General features: G+C 40.1%; 1 protein-coding gene across 5 annotated transcripts in view; it reads left to right on the top strand.

The window, feature by feature from the left end:
• Positions 1 to 16,316, top strand: part of ADGRG2 (adhesion G protein-coupled receptor G2) — a 133,510-nt gene that overhangs the window by 8,084 nt on the left and 109,110 nt on the right. The gene's annotated exons all lie outside the window — the stretch shown is intronic.

Raw genomic sequence — 16,316 nt, forward strand, 5'->3', positions numbered from 1 at the left:
AGGAGACCCAAGGCTTAGCTGAAAGCTGTTAATGTGCATATCATATGAGGCTTTTTTCCTTTTGTCTTGTTCTGTGTCTTGAGAGCTTGATTTTGTGATCTTTCTGGTCTCCACCATCTGGAGGATGCTTGTACTGGCACACTTCTTGGTGGCCAGTCGAGTAGACTGGGGTTCTAGGGGACACTCTCTTTGTCTGGCTGTGCCATTTCTCAGGGGAGTTTGTCATAAGGGGTCCCAATTGCTTTCATTAGGGGCCTTTGTTGTCTCAACCTTCATTGCTTGTGGTACAACGATGGCCTTGGCTTTCTTAGGCTATATTTTGGGAGTGAATTTTCTGGATCTCTTTTGGGGATGCCTCTCATGTCCATGGTTAAGCTTATTGGTATGAGTCGTTGTTAAGATCCTACTCATCAATATGGCCAGACGATGGATTGTTTGAATTGGGAAAACTTCTCAATTGGGGAAAAAATTTGTGAGAGCTCTCATCATAATTGTTTCATTGGTACCTATAAAAAGGCCAAATTAAAAAAAGGAAATACAAAAAAAATAAATAGCCTTAAGACCCTAACTCAGGTTACAATTAAATTGAGAAAATGTAAAAGTATAAGTGTTGATAAGATTATAAAGGTTGGGATGTTTGAGCTAATTTTTTTTTTTTATAATTTTATTTACTTATTTTTTCCCCCCAAAGCCCCAGTAGATAGTTGTACGTCATAGCTGCACATCCTTCTAGTTGCTGTATGTGGGACGTGGCCTCAGCATGGCCGGAGAAGCGGTGCGTCGGTGCACACCCGGAATCCGAACCCGGGCCGCGAGCAGTGGAGCGCATGCACTTAACCGCTAAGCCACGGGGCCGGCCCTGAGCTAATTTTATATAAGAGCTTATAACAACTTTGCCTGAGTATGTTTTAAAATTTCTGACTGGGAATGCTTCCCCTGTCCAAAACTATAAGACTAAGACCTATAGATAAAGTCCTAATGAAAACTGTGATTGGAGGTATAAGAGTTGATGGAATTCAGATGAAATTTTGTAGAAAAATTGATATATTTACAGGCATTATGTGAAGTGATTGTATCTCTTCTTTTTTGCCTGATTGTATTATAGATTGTATTGTGGGGATAGACATTATGTCTCACTGGGAGAAGGGAACATTTCCCATGCCTGATTATAAGACTTCATATAAATCTGCTCTTTGGACAGTGTTAATTAAACTTACTAAAGGGAAGTCAATAGGGTTGCCTGAACCCACACAGTATGAGATAAAAACTAGAGGCTAATACCAGGTGCTAATAAAAAGATAATAAAAGCCCCCCACAAGGTAAATTGGTCTAGAGTTAAATTGTACACTTAGAAAAAGGGCCTCTGTTAAATGCTTTGTGCAGACTTTTAAAGGTGTGATACATCGTCCTGAAAACTTTAGAACATACAAATCTTTGATTCACCTCTTAAGTTAGAAATTTCCCTGATATAAAAAAAAGCACAAAAAATAAAGCTGGAAGGGTGGATCGACCTCTTTTTGTCATTCAAACTGTAATCCAGTTCTTTGGGGAATTGGAAGCAACCGTCTTTGTGTTACAAATCTCTGCAAGGCCAGAAGTATGGCTCTAGAAAGCAGTTCAAAGTTCACCTGTCTTTTGCAAATACCAAGCCTCCTCTGTTCCTCCAAATGCTCCTAGATACTGATTGAGAAAAAAGATTGAGACATTAGAAACAGATAAGGCAGATATGCCCCAGAAACACCATCTTAAAGAAAACTTGACTGCTTTCTCTCTGTCTTTATGATGTAGATTTTTCTGCTGTCATCTTCTCTAAGACCTGAGAGCCATTCTTTGAAATGCAAATGTTTCTCAGAAATTAGTGAGTTTTGTATTGCACCTGATTCATAACAAAAACTTAACGTCTCTGTCTGTATCTACCTGTGTGTTTATGTGTGTCTATATGTATGTTATACATGTGTGATATTCTACCTCCGGATGGTATACCCAAAACTACGGGCTCTGTTTAATTGACTTAAAAGTAAGCTCTTACATGTCTTTCAAGTTCAAAGATTATACTAAAATAATCTTTGGTAAATGAAAACTTGTTTAAGTTTGTTGGTTTGATTAAAATAGGCACGTCCTCAGAGTTATCAGCATTGGATATGCTGCAGACATGCAGCATTTATTCTACATTTATTGGTCAAATAAGCTGATGTTATCTTTATTACAAAACTGGTTAACAAAAATAATGACTTAGGGGCCATCCCAGAGGCGTAGTGGTTAAGTTTGCGCGCTCTGCTTTGGCGGCCCAGGGTTCGCAGGTTCGGATCCCAGATGCGGACCTACGCACCGCTTATCAAACCATGCTGTGGTGGCGTCCCATATAAAGTAGAGGAAGATGGGCACGGATGTTAGCACAGGGCGAACCTTCCTCAGCAAAAAATAGGAGGATTGGCGACAGATTTTAGCTCAGGGCTAATCTTCCTCAAAAAAAAAAAAATAATAACAACTTAAAATGATGGCTAATTTTGCCTAATGTCTCATGAAGTCTTGTAGGCAATCTAAATAATTATTGGAAACAAGTAACTAAATAGATGTGAAAAAGATGAGTGTTGGGTAAACTTTTAACAATAATTATGTGTTATGGTGTATGTATTTAAAAAGCTTCCAAAGTCTCTTTGGTAACTTTGAGACTGTGAAGTTTTGCTATGTTAACTTAAATGATAAAAATTCATTAAGTATTTAGATCATTTTCAAACAAGATAAGATATTAGATATTAATTACTAAATATAAGTTTATCTACTTTTGGCTTCTTATTACAGTGAAACTAAAAGGCGTTTTGGGTCTATTGTGAAACATGTCTTGTATTTTATTAAAAGATTATACTATAAAGTAACACGTTTCTAAAAATTATGAAAAGTGTTTATAAATTTGTCAAGCCACAGAATGCTAATGTAAAAGAAAGTTTAGGGGCTGGCCTGGTGGTGTAGTGGTTAGGTTCACACACTCTGCTTCAGCGGCCAGGGGTTCGCAGGTTCAAACTGCTCATCAAGCCATGCTGTGGCAGCATCCCACATACAAAATAGAGGAAGATGAGCACAGATGTTAGCTCAGAGCCAACCTTCCTCAAGCAAAAAGAGGAAGATTGACAACAGATGTTAGCTCAGGTCCGATCTTCCTCACCACCCCCCCCAAAAAAAACAAGAAAGTTTGTAATTGCTTACTTAGTTTTTACTTAAAAATGAAGGTTTCTAAGGGTTAAAAATTCTAATATGTAATTAAAGCTACTAAAAAATAAGGAAAATATGTTTGTATTCAGGGCAAGTAAGATGTGTGTTTTCAATAAAAAAAGTAAAAAGAATGGAAATATTTTTCTTTGTTTGGTTAAGAAAGATAAACTTGTCCTAAAGTACTAGAAGGGAAGAAAGAAGGCATGGGACTAATTCTGAATGTAAAAAAAATGTTACAGGGGCCAGCCCAGTGGCGCAAGCAGTTAAGTGCACGTGCTCCGCTGCAGCGGCCTAGGGTTTGCCAGTTCAGATCCCAGGCGCGCACCAACGCACTGCTTGGCAAGCCATGCTGTGGCGGCGTCCCATATAAAGTGGAGGAAGATGGGCATGGATGTTAGCCCACGGCCAGTCTTCCTCAGCAAAAAAAAGAGGAGGATTGGCAGATGTTAGCAGAGAGCTGATCTCATCACACAAAAAAAAAATGTTACAAAAGGTTTGTGGAAGAGGAATTCTGAAAACAGAGTTTTGTACATGGTCAGGTTGGCTAAGATTAAAATGAATCTAATTAAGTAAATATGTTTTAATATCAAAAGTAAACTAGTGCAAAATTAGAATTTGTTTTTTCTCTCTCTTAAAAGGATAATTTTCTTAAACTTTTAGTCTGCTCTTTGTAAAAAGATTATGAAAGATTTTTCTTTGAGTAGTTTACCAGAAGGATAGGAATTTTGTGTTTTATCAAAATAAATTTCTTGTGTTGTTTTTATCAGGTCTTTAATCACAGGTGCTAAGGTTTTTCTTACAGCTATTTAATTTTCTGTATTTGCCTAAAAATCTTTAATTGTCACCATGGTTAAATGAATAACTAAGCACTGTTTCATAGGGACCTATGATATTGTGTGGGTAAGTGTTATTGATGTAAGTGTTCTAAAAATTATATAACATTCCTAGAATTCTGATCTGTCCTGGTTATCAGTCATAATTCTAGTTATTATCTTGAAGTGTTGTATGTCACAGAAATTAACCAAATTTCTTTGTCAAATGTCATTTTTAAGTCTTAGCATTTACAGACAGTTATTGTTTTACTCTGCTGCTTTTGCAAATGTTTTCATCTTCAGAGAGATTCATGGAAAGGACTCTGACATTTACTCTGGAATACAGGTTTCTGATAAACTTTCAGATTATAAAACTGAACTGGGTAACAAATTACAGAACTCTAACGGAGAAACTGATGGCCCCATAATGCTGCTAACAGAAGATTAAGATCAAAAATCAATTACACAGGACTGAATGAACTGGTGAGGATGATTATAATTTTTATGACTTTTTGTTTACAATATTGCTGATTTTTGTTAAAAAATGTTTTTTTCAGATTTAAGGATAACTTTTTCTTTTCTCTTAAGCTAACTATGACTTATAGCAATTTGGTAAATTATACTTTTGTAAACAGAATGGAAACATTTATCTTTTTCTCTCTACCTGATCCCTCCAGAATTTGGAAACTCTTAGTAAATGAATATTCTTATTTCATGGCAATATAGTTATTTGCATAATTTCAATAAGAATCTGTTCTCCTTATAACAGGACACAATTGGAAACATTGGTTATATTACCAAAGCTTTGACTGGAATGTCATATTTGAGAGAAACATGCATAGACTCAGATATGACCAAACAGCTTCTGAGAGACAAAGATTGGACTTTATGGAATAAAGCCACTTGGAAATATTGGCCTGGTACCTTGTGTACAGTATTCCCAGCAACATTACTGGATAAGTAAGGAATGACACTTATCTGGCAGGTGCAAGGAACCTCAATATTTTGGCGAACTTCAAAAGAAGAGAGGAATTCACCCAAATCTGTAGGCATTACAGGCAAGTCTGATAACAAAGTCCTTGGCTTGGCTTTCCTGGCCTCAATAGGCCTTTAAAGTTCAATCTGAGATTTCTTATAAAAAGTTCCAGCAAAGCAAATTTAAAAGAACCTATATGATCAGTTGCTATTCTTGCTGTGCTTATGTAAATAATTGGGCCAAATTTATTGAAATTAGACTTATTTTACAAACTAGTTAGTCTTAATTTGGCTATCTTTGGTAAAAATGAGGGTGATTTTAGAGAGAAAAATTATGTTTCAGTAAAAGCTATAATACACATTTGTGGATATTAGATCCTAGTTCTGTTAATTGTCCTTGAGGTTTTTGTTTTCTGCCTGTAAACTGGACTGGATCCTGAATTCTAGTCTCCTGAAATACTTGGCTACAAATCTCCAAACTAACGTTTTCAATTTTTTCCATCGTTTTTATTTGAAATCATTGAGAACTGAAACCACCCTTGTTCCTGAAGCCCTGCAAACTGAAGCTGAACAACTTATTATAAACTTAAGAGAGATCACCATGATAGCATGCCTGTTGCCTGTGGCATGTCAAAAGGACACCTGAACACTCGATGACATCATCAGAGACATTTTAAGCTGCAAAAGATGCTTCGACACTGACATCTAGAAATTTTTTTTTTTTTTGTGAGGAAGATTAGCCCTGAGCTAACATCCAATGCCAATCCTCCTCTTTTTTTGCTTAGGAAGATTGGCCCTGGGCTAACATCTGTTCCCATCTTCCTCTACTTTACATGGACACCGCCACAGCATGGCTTGACAAATGGTGCGTCGATGCGCGCCCGGGATCTGAACCTGCCAACCCCGGGCCACCGAAGCAGAGCGTGCGCACTTAACTGCTACGCCACTGGGCCAGCCCCTAGAAATATTCTTAATTGGCTGTCCTCTGAGCTCAGAAACTGGTTTATAATTTGCTCCAACCATTAACCTTATTTTGCTTTTGTTTCCATAAAAATGCTTCTTATTAAATACCTGATTGCTTTCTTCCACAATATAGGCCTAACTTTGGGAGCCCACCTGCATCACCACCTCCTAAAATGAATTTAACTAGACTGATCTATTATCAGGACTAAGAAACGTGTTCAGCGAGATGGAACAATCTACTACTCAGCTTCTGTACTGTGAAACTTCTTAAAGTTTCAAAGGTGGGACTGTGGCAGATCAGAATTGGCCACCCCAAAATGTGTCTCTTTGGCATGAAGATTATTTTGGGCTAACGAGGATTATTACTTTTAAAGACTGCAGACAGGGGAGAAGCTCTGAAAAGCAGAATTTACCCTTTGTAAGAGACATTTATATTTGTAAGGGAAATCTCCATCTGTAAAGGTATTTCCCTCTCTGTACCAGGAAGGGCCGGGGATGACCTTATCTCTAGAAACTCTTATCAGTGCAGAAGGCAAAGACTTAAATCTGCATAACAACCTTACTCTTGTTTACTGTGCTTTTCTGGTAATCTCCCATAACTGACTCCCCCCACCCCAGTATCCTCCTTTGTCTTTGGCTGAAGATGGTATTTAAAATGAGAGCCTCTGCTATTCTGGCCAGTTGCCCAGTTTCCTGGGTCTCTCCCATGTATACATGTTATAAAGCTTTGTTTGATTTTCTCCTGTTATTCTGTTTCATGTCAATTTAATTCATACCCCAGCCAGAAGGACCCAGAGTAGGTAGAGGATATGTCTTCCTCCACTACAACACCTTCTTTTATTTCCTCCGTCCCTCCTACGATAGCTGCTGACTCTGGCTCATTAGACAGGAACCTCCTCATATTCTCACCACCCAATCTCCCAACAAGCCCACATGTGAACAAATGCTCATGGTGCTCTCCACTGTTACCATGGAACTGTGAATGAAATGTCCCCAAGGTGTCAAAGACTGGCTTCTTTTCTGGGTTCTGGACCCCTCATCCTCTTTGCCTTCTCAAGGACATATTCTTTTTTATTCTTTTTTTTAAACTTTTTGTTTGGAAATAATTTCAAACTTTCCAAATAAGTTGCAAAAGTAAAAATAGTACAAAGAGTACCCATATACCCTTTGTCCAGATTCATCTGTTGTTAACGTTTTACCCCATTTGCTTTATCATATGCACTCTTGCACATGCACGTAATTTTTTTCTGAACCATTTGAGGGTAAGTTACTTGCATCATGGCTTTTACTCCTAGGAACTTCAGTATGGATTTCCTAAGAATAAGAATATTCTCTTACATAACCACAGTACTGTTATCAACTTCAGTAAATTTAACATTGATACAATACTGTTATTTAATCTGTCATTTGTATTCCAGTTTTGACAACAGACCTGATAACATCCTTTATAGCATTTTCCCTTCTAGTACAGAGCCTGTCTAGAGTTGTTATGGCATTTAGTTGTCATGTCTCTTAGCCTCTTTTAGTCTGGAACATTTCCACAGCCTTTCTTTGTCTTTTATGACATTGGCATTGTGGGAGAGGAAAATTAAATTTTCCCTCTACCCTTCTAGGTTCTTGGCTGAGACCCCCTGTAATAAAAGACAGATTAACAGGAGAAAAACAAACAAAAGTTTAATAACATAATAACATGTATACCTCCTGTATACATGGGAGAGACCCAGGAAAACTGAGTAACTCCCCAAAATGGCCCAAGCCACCACCTTAAATATCATCTCTAGCTAAAGACAAAAGAAGGTGTTGGTGGGGGGCAGTTATGGGAGGTGACCAGGCAAAGCACAGCAAACAAGGGTAAGGTTGTTATGCAGATTTAAGTCCTGCCTTCTCCACTGATAAGAGTTTCTAGACATTTAGTCATCCTCCTCTTCCTGGTACAGAGAGGGAGACACTCTTACAAATGGAGATTTCTCTCATAAATATAACAATTTTCAGAGTTTCTCTGGTGTCTGCTATTTCTTAAAAATAATCAGCCTAAAATAATTCTTATGCCAAAGAGGCATACTTTGGGGTGGCATATTCTGCTCCCCTTCAGCATTTAGGATGAATACAGACCACCTCCTTCTCCTTTTTTTTTTTCTTGAGGAAGATCAGCCCTGAGCTGACATCTGTTGCCAATCCTCCTCTTTTTGCTGAGGAAGATTGGCGTTGGGCTAACATCCATGCCCATCTTCCTCTACTTTATATGGGACGCTGCCACAGCATGGCCTGACAAGCAGTGCATCGGTCCGTGCCCAGGATCCAAACCCGCAAACCCTGGGCCGCCGAAGTAGAGCACACAAACTTAACCGCTACACCACCGGGCCGGGCCCATCCCTCTCCTTTTTCAATAGAACATTCATCATTTTGGGTTTGTCTGATGATTCTCGTGACTAGATATGGGTTATGCATTTTGGGCCAGAATACTGCATAGATGATGTTGTGTCCTCAGGGTACCACATCTGGAGGCCCATGATGTCTGGATGTCCATCTCTTCCTCATTGGCGATGTTAATTTTTATCACCTGGTCAAGGTGTTGTCTAATTTCTCCACTGTGTAGTTATTAGTTTTTTCCTTCCTAATCAACACTCTGTGGAAAGACACAAATAGCCTGCTCCTCATCAGTATTTCCCTCTAGATTTAGCATCTAGTGATGATTTTTGCCTGATCCAACCTTTAGTATGATGGTTGAAAATAATGATTTTCCAACTCTGGTATTCCTTCCACATTTACCAGCTGGCCCTCAGCAAGAGCCCTTCCTTCTCCCTCATTTATTTATTTATTCATGTATTTATTATCGGTACGGACTCAAGAATTCCTATTTTTTCAATAGTTTTTAATTCATTACTGTTCTTAATTATTTTGGTGCTCAAGTTGTGAAGGACTTAATTCTGTTTCCCTCTTTCTTTCCTGCTTTAACAAACTTCCCTCACTTCTTTTCTGGATCATTCCCATTAGTTTACAATCATGGTCTAATATGTAATATCTCCATTGGCTCTGTATCCCCTGCCTGTCACCCCCACATTTCTAGTCAGCCCTTCTCAGGGGAACCTCTTAAAAGGCTGCACTTACTTTATCACCCCACATTCTTCCCTTGTCCAACCCAGTCAGGGTCTTGTCCTGAGGCTCTTCTTGTCAGTCCTCAATGAACTCCACGTTGCCAAATACAGCAGCTGTCATTTCTCTGACATTGTGCTTGACTTTGCAGCAGAATTTGACACAGTTAGTCATTTTCTCCTTCTTTGAACACTTTCTTCCTGTGGCTTCCATTATCCTACACTCGCTTGGTTTTCCTACTCTTGCTGGTAACTCATTCTAGGACTTCATTTCTGGCTCCTCCCCTTCGGGTCAACCTACAAAGGTTGGTGTTCCTCCAGGGCACTGGGACTCCCTTCTTTCCTCTTTGTGTAGGCTCCTGATATGACCCCATTCAGTCTATGACTTTACATTCCATCTAGATGCCAGTACCTGCAGCCATGACCATTCCCACCACTCAAGATTTACTAATCCATTCTTTTAAAAGCTTTGTATGTACTGTTCCCCACCACCACCAGCTTTATTGAGCTATAATTGACAAATAGGAATTGTATATATTTAAGGTGTACAATGTGATGTTTTGATATACGTATACATTGTGAAATGATCACCATACTCAAGCTAACTAACACATCCATCACCTCACATAATTACTTTTGTGTGTGTGTGTGTGTGTGTGTGTGTGTGTGTGTGGTGAGAACACTTAGGATCTACCCTTTTAGCAAACTTCAAGTATACAATACAGTTGTGTTAACTGTACTCACCCTATTGTACATTAGATCTCCAGAACTCATTCATTTACGCTGATTTTAAAAAGTAAACATCAGCCTCCTTAGCATGGCATTCAAACTGCGTTAGCACTATTAGATTAAAATGTAGAAATTGATCTTATTGTGTAAGGGGAATAGTCTCAAAAATATTTTGGAGATCTTTATACTGGCTCAAAAATATCATTGGGAAATACTAGAAAATAATGTTGATAAATTGACTAATTCTAAGAATGATGAAAGTTTTGGGGGAAACTTGAAACATTAAAAGGCTCAGAAATGAGAGCTGTAGAAATGAAAAATGGAAGAAAGCACAGGAAAAATCATGTTCTTAAACACTTTTGTGCTTTTTAAATATTAAAATTAAAGAATCTTGAAACCAACAAACGCTTACTGATCCACATGGATATCAATAGGCATCTCAAACTCAATATTTCCAAAGCAAAATCTTGATTCCCTGCCACCCATACACCAAACCTGATTCTCTCCCAATAAGACCCATCCCAGTATATGGTACCACCATCCACCCAATTGTTCAAGCCCCAAGCCTGTAAGTTTCATGCCCCACATCCAACTCATCAACACATCTTGTCAATTTGGCTTCCAAAGTATATCCCAAGTGTTCCTCCACCATACTTCAGTCCACCACCATCTCTTTCTTGGATGATTGTAGTGGCCTCCTACAATCCAATTCCCATACAGCAGCTAGAGCATCTTTTTAGAAGCATTAATTGGATCATGTTACTTCCCTGCTGGATTATGATGTTCTGCCGTGTTCTGACCCCTGCTGTTCACCTCTCCCTGTTGTGGACCAAGCTCCTTCTTTTAATTCTTCCAGGACATCAAGCTCCTTTTGGTCATTTGTATTAAATTTTTGTTCTCCCTGGAATGTTCTCTCTGCTGCCTCCCTCATCTTTCTATGGCTGGTTTTTCATCATTCATATCTCAGTTTAAATGTCACCTCTTTGATCACTTGATCTAATAGCCACCAAGTCTCCCTCTATATCATTCTTACCTTTAATTCTCAACACTTATCATAATATTAGTTTTCTTGTTTATTTATTTGTATATTTATTGTCCCCCCCTTCTCTCGACATGCTAGGGCCCACACTTTATCCCTAGTGCTAGAATATTATTTGGTATGTAGTAGGTATTCAATAAATATTTGATGAATGAATGAATAATACATTTAAACTGCCTAACATGATGTCTAGCACATGGAAGACACCCAATTAATATTTTCTGGGGCTAAATGTTTCTGGGGCTAAGTCTAGAAGCTTTTGGTGAGAACAATGATCTGATAAACACATTCATATTGATAGGTTAGGATACTAATTATTGGAGTCTCCAGACAAAGGGGAATTACATTTTACCAAGAAAGCAGTGAGAGAATTCCAGGAATCACCAGTGTCACATTTTTCAGTGGAGGAGTTTCTTAGGCCTCCTAACTATAAGACTGGTTCTCAGATATTTAAAAAAATTGACATATTTACCTTGAGATTTAGACACAGAAATTTTCTAAACCTTATGGATATTCACAAATTGAATATATGAGGAGAAGGGGAGAAAGATTGGGAGGATATATGCTCAAGTGGTTTCCCTTTTAGGCATTATTTAAAGATAAGCTGTGGGTTTTTTTGTAAACTCTTGTAGTGGATTCTATATGGTACTAAAGCTTCCAGGAAAAATCAGTACAAATGAGCTCAACTAGTGATTTTGTTATCTAGATGATTAGCAAAATGTTTTGGGGTATTTGGAGAAACCATTACCCTTGACCCAGTAGGATTTATTTTTTTAAATTGGATCAAATGCTCATTGTATTTGCAGTTCATACATGAGTCAAGAGCTGTGTACCATTATTCACTCTCGTGATATTTATCACCTCTGCATTATTATTAGTCATTTTCTTTCTAGCAACCATCTTTAGTGAAAGTAGACAAGTGTGTCAAGTAGCATTTCATGGATATATTTTGAGTCTCATTCTTTTTGACTCATCTGTGAAAGTAGATTAAGTGTGTATACATAGTTTTTAAAATTAAGCTTTTCATTGAAGTACACATTATGCACATTATAAATGTACAGCTCAATGAATTTTCACAAACTGCTCATATCCCTGTCACCAGCCCCTAGATCAGGAATCATAACATGAGCAGCTCCCAAAAGCCCCTTCATGTCTCCTTTAGGTCACTACCACCCCCCAAAAGTAACTATTCTGATTCTAATGTCATAGATTCATTTTGCCTGTTCTTGCATTTCATATATATGGTACACACAGGATATCTGCCTTTTTGCACTCAGTCTTGTTTGTGAGATTCATCCACATTGTTGTATGTAGAGTTGCAGTTGCTATATAGTATTCAGTTATATGACTGTACCACAATGGATCCTTCCTACTGTTGATGGGCCTTTGGTTTGTTTCCAGTTTTTGGCTTTTATGAACAGTGCTGTGAGGAACACTCTTGTACATATATTTTGATGAACACGTGTGTATTACTACTCAGTAAATACTGTAGGGGAGGAAAAATAATTTCCCCTCCACCTTTCTAAGTTCTTGGCTGAGACCCCCCCCCCCATAATAAAAGATTAACAGGAGAAAAACAAACAGAAGTTTGATTACATGTACACCTCCTGTAAACATGGGAGAGACTCAGGAAAACTGAGTCACTTCCCCAAATAGCCCAATCCACCACCTTCAATACTATCACCAGCTAAAGACAAAAGAAGATGGGGGGGCCAATTATAGGAGGTGACCAGACAAAGCACGGTAAACAAGGGTAAGGTTGTTACGCAGATTTAAGTCCCACCTTCTCCACTGATAAGAGTTTCTAGAGATTTGGTCATCCTGTCTTCCTGGTACAGAGAGGGAGACACCCTTACAAATGGAGATTCCCCTTATAAATGTAAATGTCTCTTACAAAAGGGTAATTTCTACTTTGTTTTTAGAGCTTCTCTTATGTCTGCTGTTTCTTAAAAATAATCAGCCTCAAGGTAATCCTTATGCCAAATAGGCATATTTTGGGGTGGCATATTCTGTTCCTCTTTAATACCTAAAAGAATGCTTTAAATATTTTTCTAATTGTTTTCACAGTTGTCAATTGTTTTTTCCTCGGATTAGTAGCCACCTTTGGACATACTCACACATCTGTATCATATATAATGTCAAGGCTTTGTATTCATAACTTGAATTAAGCTTTAGCATCAGTTGTTTTTCTACTTTAATTTTTTCTAAGAGCCTGTTTCTTTTTTTTTTTTTTTGGTGAGGAGATCAGCCCTATGCTAACATCTGCCAATCCTCCTCTTTTTTTTTTTTTTTTGCTGAGGAAGACTGGCCCTGGGCTAACATCCATGCCCATCTTCCTCCACTTTATATGAGATGCCACCACAGCATGGCTTGCCAAGCAGTGCGTCGGTGTGCTCCCGGGATACGAACCGGCAAACCCCAGGCTGCCGCAGCAGAGCGCACACACTTAACCACTTGCGCCACCGGGTCGGCCCCATCTAAGAGCCTGTTTCTATGCTCATTTATTCCTCTACCAACTACCTATACAAAATGTCATTTCTAAATATTTTAAGAATTTTGGCTTGCTTTTTCTTTTCCTGCAACACACACACACACACACACACACACATAATTATTTTGAAAGGAAAAACACTCCTGGAACCGTCGAATGTATTTTGCAGATATTGAGGCAAAGGTTTACCCAACTGAATAGTCTTGGAATGGTACTGATTCCTAATTTTACCAAGGGGGAAGAAAGGGAAGAAAGAAGTAAATGAGGAGCTTTTGGAAAACTAAAGTATGCTTTATTTTGTTGTGATTACACTAGGTCAGCAGGCTGACACTAGTAATTCCCTTTGTCCTAAATTGCATTAACTTACTCCATCCAGCAAATCTGAAGTTAATTAGACAAACTGGATAGAGCAAATACCTTCTACTTGCTTTTGGTAGGAGACAAGGTCACTGAATGTACTCTTTATGCAGAGAACAAGTAGCGAATAGTATTATCTACAGCAGTGCTTTTCCATGGCACAAACTGATCACCTGGGGGTCTTGTTAAAATGCAGATGTGGATTCTGTAGCTCTGAGGTGGGGCCAGAGATTTCTGCTTTTCAGAAGACCACACTTTGAATAGTGAGGCTTTAGAGCACAGCTGGGAGTCACCTGAAACCCTTGTCCATTAAACGCCTCTGCCCAAGTGCCTCTCTGGGCTTGTCCTCCCAGCGCTGAAGAAACAGGTATGTGCAGTCCGCCTTATAATGGAGACCAAGCCCAGTGCTCTTTGAGCCTTTCTTTCACCTTAGAGTGGAGACCAAGCCCAGTGCTCTTTGAGCCTTTCTTTTAACCTCAAGTAGCAACTCCTTTCAACCCCCCGCCTCACCTAGTCTCTCCTCAAACATTCCAAACACCTGAAGAGAAACCACTGAACTCAAATGCACGCCAAACCAAAACACACACACACACACACACACACACACACTCACACACACACACACACACACACACAATCCCAGGTACTGACCTGAAGAAAGGAGAGGGGCAGAGTAGGCGTCAAACCACCCTCTTTTCTCCTGGCTTCAATGTTTCGTACTTCCTTATACATTCCAGAGAGACTGGGTGTCCATTTCAACGTCTTGGCCTTGAGCATAAGCCAGCCGCCTTCCAGCCACTAGCTGTGCATTTCTCTGCCTGAGAGCCCGCTCTGCCTGCCCATTTGGCAGGTGGGGGTGCCGGGGAATTAACACTCCCCACCCCACCCTGGGAGCATCCCTCAACCAATGCCTGATGAAAGCTGGTAGATGAATAGCCCAGTGCCTTTGCCCACGAGTAGGATAACTCTGAGCTGGACAGGTCTTCTGTGCTGGCTCCCAGACTTCCCTAGGACTGTGCTTCAGTTGCCCTCAGTGGTAATTGGCTTGATAATGCATCTGTCTTAGCTGCCTTCCTGCCCCCCTCTCACTTCCGCATTCTCCTATCTGTTTCCTGGGATCACATCCTAAATAAACTGTTTGCTCTCCAATCCTTGCCTCAGAGTTACCTTCTGGAGGAACTCAAACTAATGCTGGGCTCTTTGAGGCCAACAGTCAGGAAGTACTTTTGTTCGTTTTAATAAAACCCCACTACAAGAAAACACAGGAGCCCCATGGGGTTTGTTCTAGGGGGGGTTTCACCAGTGTGTGGTTATTTTGTTGGCATGACACCAACCATTCAGATGGCTGGAAATAAGCCCAATATTGGAGAGAATGCTTCCGTGTTCCTGGGCTGTTTGGGGATCACGTCAACAGAGTTGGTATTCTGGGCTCACCAGCAGAGCTGATTCTGGTCTTTCTTGTATCTCTGAGTTCTGTCCCAGAGCCCTTGACCACATCTTGTGGCCCCTGCAAACTTCAACCTTGCTGGATCCTACTTCCATGCTCCTTTCTATAGGCCTCCCTCTCTGAGGTCCTCTCTGTGGGCTCTCTGCCCAGCCCCTTGGGACAATGAGTCCTTTCTTGGACCTCCACTTTACTGTGTGGAGGCCCCTGACATTAAGTTTCAAGGATGTTCCCCCACCTGTCTTCCAAGCTTTGCGTCAGTGGTCATTGTTCCTCCTAGCTGTCTTCAGCTTGTCCCCCTCCTCCTGCCTTCTTCCCCAAACTGGAAGTGGATCTGAACCTTGGCATAATTTAAGCCTCTCAGTACATTTTAGGGCTGCCTGTGCCCAAATTGGAGTTCTTAGGTCTTCTATATGTTCAGAAGTGTGCTATGACCCAGCCTTCTCCCCTCCAGACCTCGTATGTAGAATTCCCCTTTCTATGGTTGCTCGCGTGTGTGGAACCCATTCCAGGCAGGGATGTTTGGGAGGGTGGCCTGACCTGGCACTCGGGACTGGATTTCTCACAGTCTTGCTCTACCTCTGCCAGGGTGTGCTGCCCACCAGGCTGAAGACCCATTTCTTTGTTTGGGCCTCTTGGGGTTCCTAATTAGAGACCCTTGGTCCTTTGGATTTGGTATTTTCCTGGTACGTGCTACATCATCAGGGATAGCTTTCATGTAAACATCCCTGAAAACATCAAGGATGGATGGCTAGGTGACTGCTTCCCTGTGACTTTGGGCTCTCTTCCTGGTTTGCAGACTGCCACCTTCTTTCTATGTCCTCAAATGGTGGGGAGAGAAAGAGAAAGAGCTCGAGAGAGAGTGTGAGATCAGCAAGCTTTCTCTTCTCAATAAGGCCACAGTCTTATTGGATTAGGGCCCCACCCTTATGACCTCATTTAACCTTAATTACTTCCTAAAGAACTTATCTCCAGATACAGTCACACTGGGGGTTAGGGCTTCAACATATGAATTTTGGGGGGACACAATCCAGTCCATAGCAATAACTGTGCCCAGCTCCCCCGCCCCCAGCATCTTGCCTATTCATCTGGCTGAATCCTGAAATTCCACAGTTAGAGATTCATTTCTTTGGTTTAAAAGTTGATAAAATGCAAATGGGCACAGAATTTGTGGATGTGCCTCGATGTGAGGTCTTCTCCTGAG

Source organism: Ceratotherium simum, chromosome X (genome assembly GCF_057802395.1).
Source record: "Ceratotherium simum simum isolate JZ-2026a chromosome X, ASM5780239v1, whole genome shotgun sequence".
NCBI classification, from domain to species: Eukaryota; Metazoa; Chordata; class Mammalia; order Perissodactyla; family Rhinocerotidae; genus Ceratotherium; species Ceratotherium simum.